Here is a 7,547-nt window from a genome sequence, read left to right on the forward strand (position 1 = left end):
TTCTGACCATCTAGTCAGGTGATCCACAATGACCAAGCAGTATTTGAATCCTCTATCACGTGGTATATGGATATAATCTATCTGCAGAGTTTCAATGTAGGAAGGGGGTGTTGATGATAGATGGGGTGTGCTCTGATAACCCCCACCTGACTGGAATACATGGGCCAAAGCTACTCACAACCTCTCTCCTACTGGGAAGACTTTTGGGAGGTATAATTTGCAAGGGGGCTCCCCAAAATTGAAGGGGATGGTGAAGGAAGGTGAAGATGTTAAGAATCATTCATGTCCAAAATAGGCTTTATCCAGTACCCAGAGCCACAGATATATACACAAACCTCCCCAGTTCCCCCAAACAGTTTTCCTCAAAGATGGAGTAAAATGTTCTTTTCCTCCCATCAACCACCCAACAAACCACCCTCTTTGAAGTCATTGTCCCAAACTCTGACTAATATAACTAAACAGAGATTTATTTGTGGATAAAGGAATTCAGGGATTAAGGGAAGGATTTAGGGATTCAGGATAGAGGGTAAAAGGATAAGCTTCTCTATTAAATGTGAGCTTCCCACTGGGGTGAGCAGTACTGGATTTCTTCTATAATGTATGTAGCAGTAACTGTCCCAAACCCCAGCAAACTCCTATCCAATAAACTAATAACTAATTTGAGGGAATAACAGGGTTAATGGATCAAGCAGATTCTGAAAGGCCCTCAGAGCCCACTCCCCCAGGAGTCCAGGCTCTTTGACCAAATTGGCGTAACTGCTCTTCTTTATATATCTTTAGATGGCTACTTATAGTTGTCCTCAACTCATCTTCAGTCTCTCCAAGACTTTAGTGGACAAAGAAAGTGGCTTTGACCTTTAGTGAATGTGGATTCTGTTATATTTGAATTTAGGAGATTTGGGTTCAAATTCTGGTCCCAAAACTTATTATTTATCTAAATGATAAAGTTATTTATCCTTTCTGATCTTAATCTCTTTATCTGCAAAATAGAACCAATATTATTTGCATTCTATAATTCATATTAGTTTGTAAATAAAAACCTTAGAAGATCTATAAATGTAAATTTTTTATGGTGATAACTAAAGCATAGTTTGAAATATTTATCTTAGATGCTCAATTTGAAGAAACATGGTTTGATTTGCAAACTCAGAAATTAGAATGTTAAATGACTTCCAGTTCTGTAACAAGATGTGAATGGGGTGTGCCAAGTGTTGAGGTAGAGCAGATTTCTACTACCTCATAAGACATGGTAGTTCATATTTGGGCCACATTATATACTAGTTTCCTGCTGTGGTTAGGGCAGCTAAGTCCTAGCTGAGGACAGAGCCCTGGGTCTAGAGTCAGAAAGACCTGAGTTCAAATCTGTTCACAGACACTTACCAGCTGTGTGGCTCTGGGAAATTAATTAATTCTGTTTGCCTCAGTTTCCTCATTTGTAAAATGAGCTGGAGAATGAAATGGCAAACCACTCTAGTATCTTTGCCAAGAAAACCTAAAATTGGGATCACAAAGAGTCAAAAAAGGCAAAAGATAATTCCTTCTCTTAAGGAGTTCACAATCTATTGGGAATGACCACTTACAAACCTATGTACAAACCATAAAAATTGGAAATAATTAATAGAGGGGAAAGATTAGAATTAAGAAGAATTAGGAAAGTCTTCCTATAGAAATTGATATTTTAGCTGGGACTTAAAGGGGCTTCCTTTAAGGGAACCTAGGAGTTGGAGATGTGGAAGGAGAACATTCTAACATGAGTGACAATCAGTGAAAATATCCAGAGTTGGGAGATGACTTCTTGTTTGAGAACAAGACATTCAGTTGCAGATGGGAAGCTAGAGATAAGTAGAAAAGTTTGGACTGGATTAATAGATTTAACAATGTTATGAAATGATGAGTACGATGATTTTAGAAAAAAAGACCCGGGAAGATTAATGAACCTGAGGCAAAGTGAAGAGAGCAGAACCAGAAGAACATTGTATATGGTAACAGCAATGTTGTAAAGATGATAAACTGTGAAAGACTTAGTTACTCTGATCAAGACAATTACCCATGACAATTCCAAAGGATCTCTAATGAAAAATGCTATCTGCCTTCAGAGAGTGAGTGAATTCTTAAATGCTAATTAAAGCATACTATTTTTTAACTTTGTTTTTCTTGTTTTCATGTGTGTGTGTATTTTCTTTTACAACATGATTAGTATGGAAATATTTTTATATCGCATCACATATATAATTAGTATCATATTGCTTACCCTCTCCAGGGTTGGAGGAGGGATAGGAGGGAGGGAGAGAATTTGGAACTCAAAATTTTAAAAAATGAAAGCTAATTTTTTACATTTAATAGGGAAATATTTTTATTTTATTTTTTGCCTTTAGGAAATTATAAACTTATTTTTTATTTATTAATTTGTTTCTTTAAATGTTTCTTTATTTTTAAAGATTTTTCCATGGTTACATGATTCATGTTCTTTCCCTCCCTTCTTCACTCCCCTTCCAGATAACAGAGAAATATTTAATGAGATAAATAAAAATATATTTAAAAAAACAAAGAAAGAATTACCAGCATGATTGATTCTAGGAGAACTAATGAAGTCATTGAGGGAAAGAGTATAAAGGGATAAGCAAAGAAGGTCTAGGATGGAGTCCTGTGGAACACCCATGGTAAATGGGTAAGAACTGGATGCAGATACAACAAGGGTGTCTGAGAAGGAGCAGTTAGATAGGTAAGATAGCAAGGAGACAGTATTGTCCTGAAAACCTATAGATGAGAGAGTATCAAGGAGAAGAAGGTAGATTGATAAAGTCATGGGCTGAAGAGAAGTCAAGCAGGGTTTAGATTGAGAAATGACTCATAGATTCAGCAAATAAAAAGTCACTGATAACTTTGGCGAGGACAAGTCCAATTAAATAATAAAGCTGGAAGCCAGACTACAGGGTTAAAACAAGAATGATAGGAAAAGAAGGGGAGTCATTGTTTATAGATGGCCTTTTCAAGTTTAACCACAAAATGGAGACTTGAGATGGGAGCATAGGTAGCGGGGAGGAATCTGATAAGAGTTTTCTGAAAATGGGTGAGACATAAGAAAGTTTGTAGACAATAACAGAGAGAACCTGAAGGTAAGAATAGGGATGTTAGAAGGGGCAATCTAGTGGAGAAAAGAGTGGAATAGAATCATTTATACAAGTGGAGAGGTTTTCTTTGACAAGAAGGGGCATCTCATATGAAACAAGGGTAAGGGAAGAGAAAAGTAGATAGAGGCAGAGTGATGTGAAATGAGTAGGAGGAGAAATAGATATTCAGCTGTGTATATTTTCCCATACTCATTCAGCATGTGAATTTTCCAATACTCTAAGGTTTCTGTCTTTTTGTCCAGTCCTGGTTTGGATGACGACCGTACTGTTATTTCTCTGAATTTTCTGATCTTTATTTGGACTAGTATTTCTTTTAGATCTTTGCTGGAGTACATGTGGGAGAACTAGGTTCCCCTTTTCATGAAATCATCTTAAATCAGAAGAGTTAGAGGTGGAATTTGAACTCATGTATCCCTGTTTCTTAGCTCATCATTCTCTTCACTATACCATATAATCAATCAGCCACCAAAAAGTTATTAAGTCCCTACCATGTTCCAGGCAATAAATTCTGGGAATAAAGAAAAAATAATAGTTATTGCCCTCAGGAAGCTTACATTCCATCAGGAGAGACAACATGTAAATATTGTCATAACATAATTTTCTCTTCTTTTCTATTGACTCCAGTGGAATCATTTTATTTTTAAAGAAAATCATGTTATCATTTGAAATTTTTTCTTGTGAATTTTTTCTTTCTCTTTTGCTATCAGTTCTTTGAAATATAAACCTTTCTCTTTCCCTTTCCCTAATGTAAAATTCTAAGCATATCCATCTTGCAGATGTAACTGGATTATAAAAGAATCTTGGAATTTCTATTTATGGCTCTCTCATTATTTGGGCACTATGAGCTTATGTTGACCATATAACAAACCATTATTAAATTGACACTTGATGACATTTATTTTTTATTAAAAATTTTTTATTAAATGATGACACAAGTAAATTAACACTTGATGAGTGTTAATAAGTATGATTGATAGCAGTACTCATCAACATAATCTTTGAATATTTTCATATCAACATATCAGTATATAAAAAGTTTATACAAGTGAGGTAGTCAGATGGCTCAGTAAATTGAGAGTCAGGACTAGAGGTGGGAGGTCCTGGGTTCAAATCTGGTCTCAGACATTTCCTAGCTGCCTAGCCCTTACCACTTTTTTTGCCTTGGAACCATTGATTCTAACACAGTAGGTAAGGGTTTTAAAAAAGCTTATATAAATAAAAGGTAAGTTAATAATGAAAGTGAATGAACTAATAGCTGGGGGTAGAGAGGGGAACCAAGAAAGACCTTCCATAATAGGGGGCATAAGCTAAATCTTGAAGAAAAAACAGATTCTAGAAGGTAGGGGTGGAAAAGAAGAGCATTTCAAGGCATTACATGGATGATGGCCTAGTAAAGGAGACAGAGAAGGAATGGTCAGACAGGTGGAAGAACTTAGAAAGAACATTGTCAATGAAAATCCAGATAAGAAAAAGTATCCAGGAGAAGAGAGTTACCAATGATGTCGTCTGGGTTTAGGAATGAGAAAAAAAAATTTCAGTCTTAACATTCTATGATTATATGAAATTTTTATTTCAATATACTGTACTTCCTTTTTATCAACTTTTTTCCTACCCTATGCCTGATAACTAAACATGCTCATAGGATCATAGATCTGAAACTGAAAAGGATCTGAGAGTTCATAGGCCTAATCCCCCATTTTATAAATGAAGAAACTGGGGACCAGAGAAATTAAATGATTTGCCTAAGGCCACATAGATAACGTAGTGAAGGCAGCCAGGATTCAAGGCCAGATCCTCTGACTCTATTTAGTGTTTTTCCCACTATATACATTATCAACTAATCAAATAAGTGTCATCTACGAATCTAATTCTGGGTTAAAGGGCTTACGAAAATGGTGCTCAATTAATTAGTGGCATATGAAATTGCAAACTTCTTGCTCTATCTGGGGTTCTTCTAGGGATGCATTGGTAAACATTTAAAAATCAGTTCTCTGAAATATGCCCATATCACACTTTAAAGATTGATCTGCATTATTGACATTTTCTGCAACACTTTTTAAAGTACAGACAATCAACAAGAAGACAAATCATTCCCTCATTTGTAGCTGTTTGCCAGTTTTCAAGGTATAAATGCTTACACTGAAAATTTAACATTTGACTCTTGCCTTTTGGTCCAAGCTGATTCCAGGATAACAGATATTTGTAATTCTTTTCCCAAGTTAATCTTTGAATTGGGATAAGGTAAGAAAAAGAATTCATTTGCCACTGTGAGGTGACACTTATAGGGATTCCATAATCCTGTTTGTAATCTAAGCCTGATGGCTTCTCACTGACTCTACTACCTTGCCAGTCTCAAGATAGCATAGTCCTAGGGAACGATGCAGCAAGTCAAATTGAGAGGTATGGGGAAGTACTACCCACCATTTTGAAGCAACATCTCAAGGGTTTTTCACTGCTCAATTGAATGAAAAAGCATTCTTTGCTAATGGTTAGAAAGGAGAGGAAGCTATATGGGACTACATCTACTTCTGAGGACTTGTGTCCATCTCTGTATCCAAGTATTTAGTTTCTACGTTTCTTAAAATCAATAACACAAATAACAAAAACCAAGAACCAACAACTTTGAACACTACATTAGATTGTGTTCCAAACACATTATTATGCAAACAATAATCTAAATTCTAAATTTGGATCTGGAGAAAACTAGACTTGTTGTCTTCAGTCCCATTCTCCTAAGATGTGATCACTATCTTCCCAGCACCATTTTTAATAGCGTAGTCATGCCCAAAGTTATATAAACTCAATAAGGATTTGTTGAATGAATGAATAGAATAAACCAAAGGCTATTGTTTTATAGCCATATATCTCCTATTTTCCCAAGAGATTTTGGGGACTGAATGGTGGAGGGAAGGGGTTAGAAGACACTTCTGGCACAGAATCTCAGAGTTGGAAGAACTTTCAGAAGTCATCCAGGGTTGTTGTTTTCCAGTTGTGTTGGACTCTTCATAACCTCATTTTGGGTTCTCAGGAAATATACTGGAGTGGTTTGCCATTTCCTTCTCGATCTCATTTTACTGATGAGGAAATCAAGGTAAAATGGGTTAAATGACTTGCCCAAGGATCCTACAACAAGTTTCTGAGGCCAGATTTGAAAGCAGGAAGATAAGTCTTTCTGATTTCAGGTCTAGTGCTCTATCCAATTCACCATCTAAGGTACCTTGGATTTTAACAAGAGAAAAACATTCTCTCTACAATATACCAAGTAAGTGGCAGTCCAACCTTTGCTTGCAGACCTGCAGGGACTGTTTCTACAGTCAGTTCTTTTGGATGACTTTATTTGTTAGGAAAATGTTCCTAACATCAAATCCAAATTTACATCTTTCCCAATTCCACCTGTTACTCCTAGTTCTCTTTTCTAGGACCAAACAGAACAAATCTAACTTCTCTTCCAAGTGACAGACCTTCAAACACTTGAAGAAAGTAATTATGGCCTATTTTTCCCTCACCCCAAGTCTTCTCTTTTTTGAGCTAAGCTTTCCCTTTTCTTTCAAAAGATCTGCATATAGCTTTTCTTCATCCAGTTTACCTTCCTTTGGACTCTCTCCAGCTTATCAATGTCCTTTCTAAAATGTGGTCCCCAGAAACAAATACAATACTGGAGATACAATTTGACTAGGGCAGAGTACAGAAGATCTATCCAGTTCTGGACATTATGACTCTTTTAAAGTAGATTGGAATCAACAGAGTTAATATACTGTTGATTGAAGTGAACTTACAGATCTTTAAATCATCAGGTCTTTTTCAGACAAATGAGTGCACCATCATGTACTAGTGAAACTGATTTTTTGAACCCAAATGTAAGGCTTTTAATTAACATTTTTACTATTTATAAGTATTTATTTATTAACATTATTCACTGATACATCCCAGGAGGCCACTAAATTAGTTCCTCCAAATCGTTGCTTTTTCTGTTGTCATTCCTGTCCTGAGTTGCCACTTTTACTTTTCTAGGAACTGAACAAATCTTCTCATCTTTTCTCTGACCTCTTTTGTGACCTAGTTTTATCATCTTGGGACTATTCTTCCTTTGACTTGAAGTTTTGATTATATATCTCCTCTGCTATTGACTTCCTATTGCCTATCAACTTTCTTTCATTAGAAATCAAAGTACTCTGCATTATGGCTCCAACCTGCTTTTCCAGATTATCTCCTATTATTTCCCATCATGAACTATATTGCACCAGTCAAACTAGATAATTTACTGTCTATCCTTCTTCTTCTTCTTCTTCTTCTTCTTCTTCTTCTTCTTCTTCTTCTTCTTCTTCTTCTTCTTCTTCTTCTTCTTCTTCTTCTTCTTCTTCTCCTTCTCCTTCTTCTTCTCCTTCTCCTTCTCCTTCTCCTCCTTCTCCTTCTCCT

This window comes from Gracilinanus agilis, chromosome 3 (assembly GCF_016433145.1).
Source record: "Gracilinanus agilis isolate LMUSP501 chromosome 3, AgileGrace, whole genome shotgun sequence".
NCBI lineage: Eukaryota > Metazoa > Chordata > Mammalia > Didelphimorphia > Didelphidae > Gracilinanus > Gracilinanus agilis.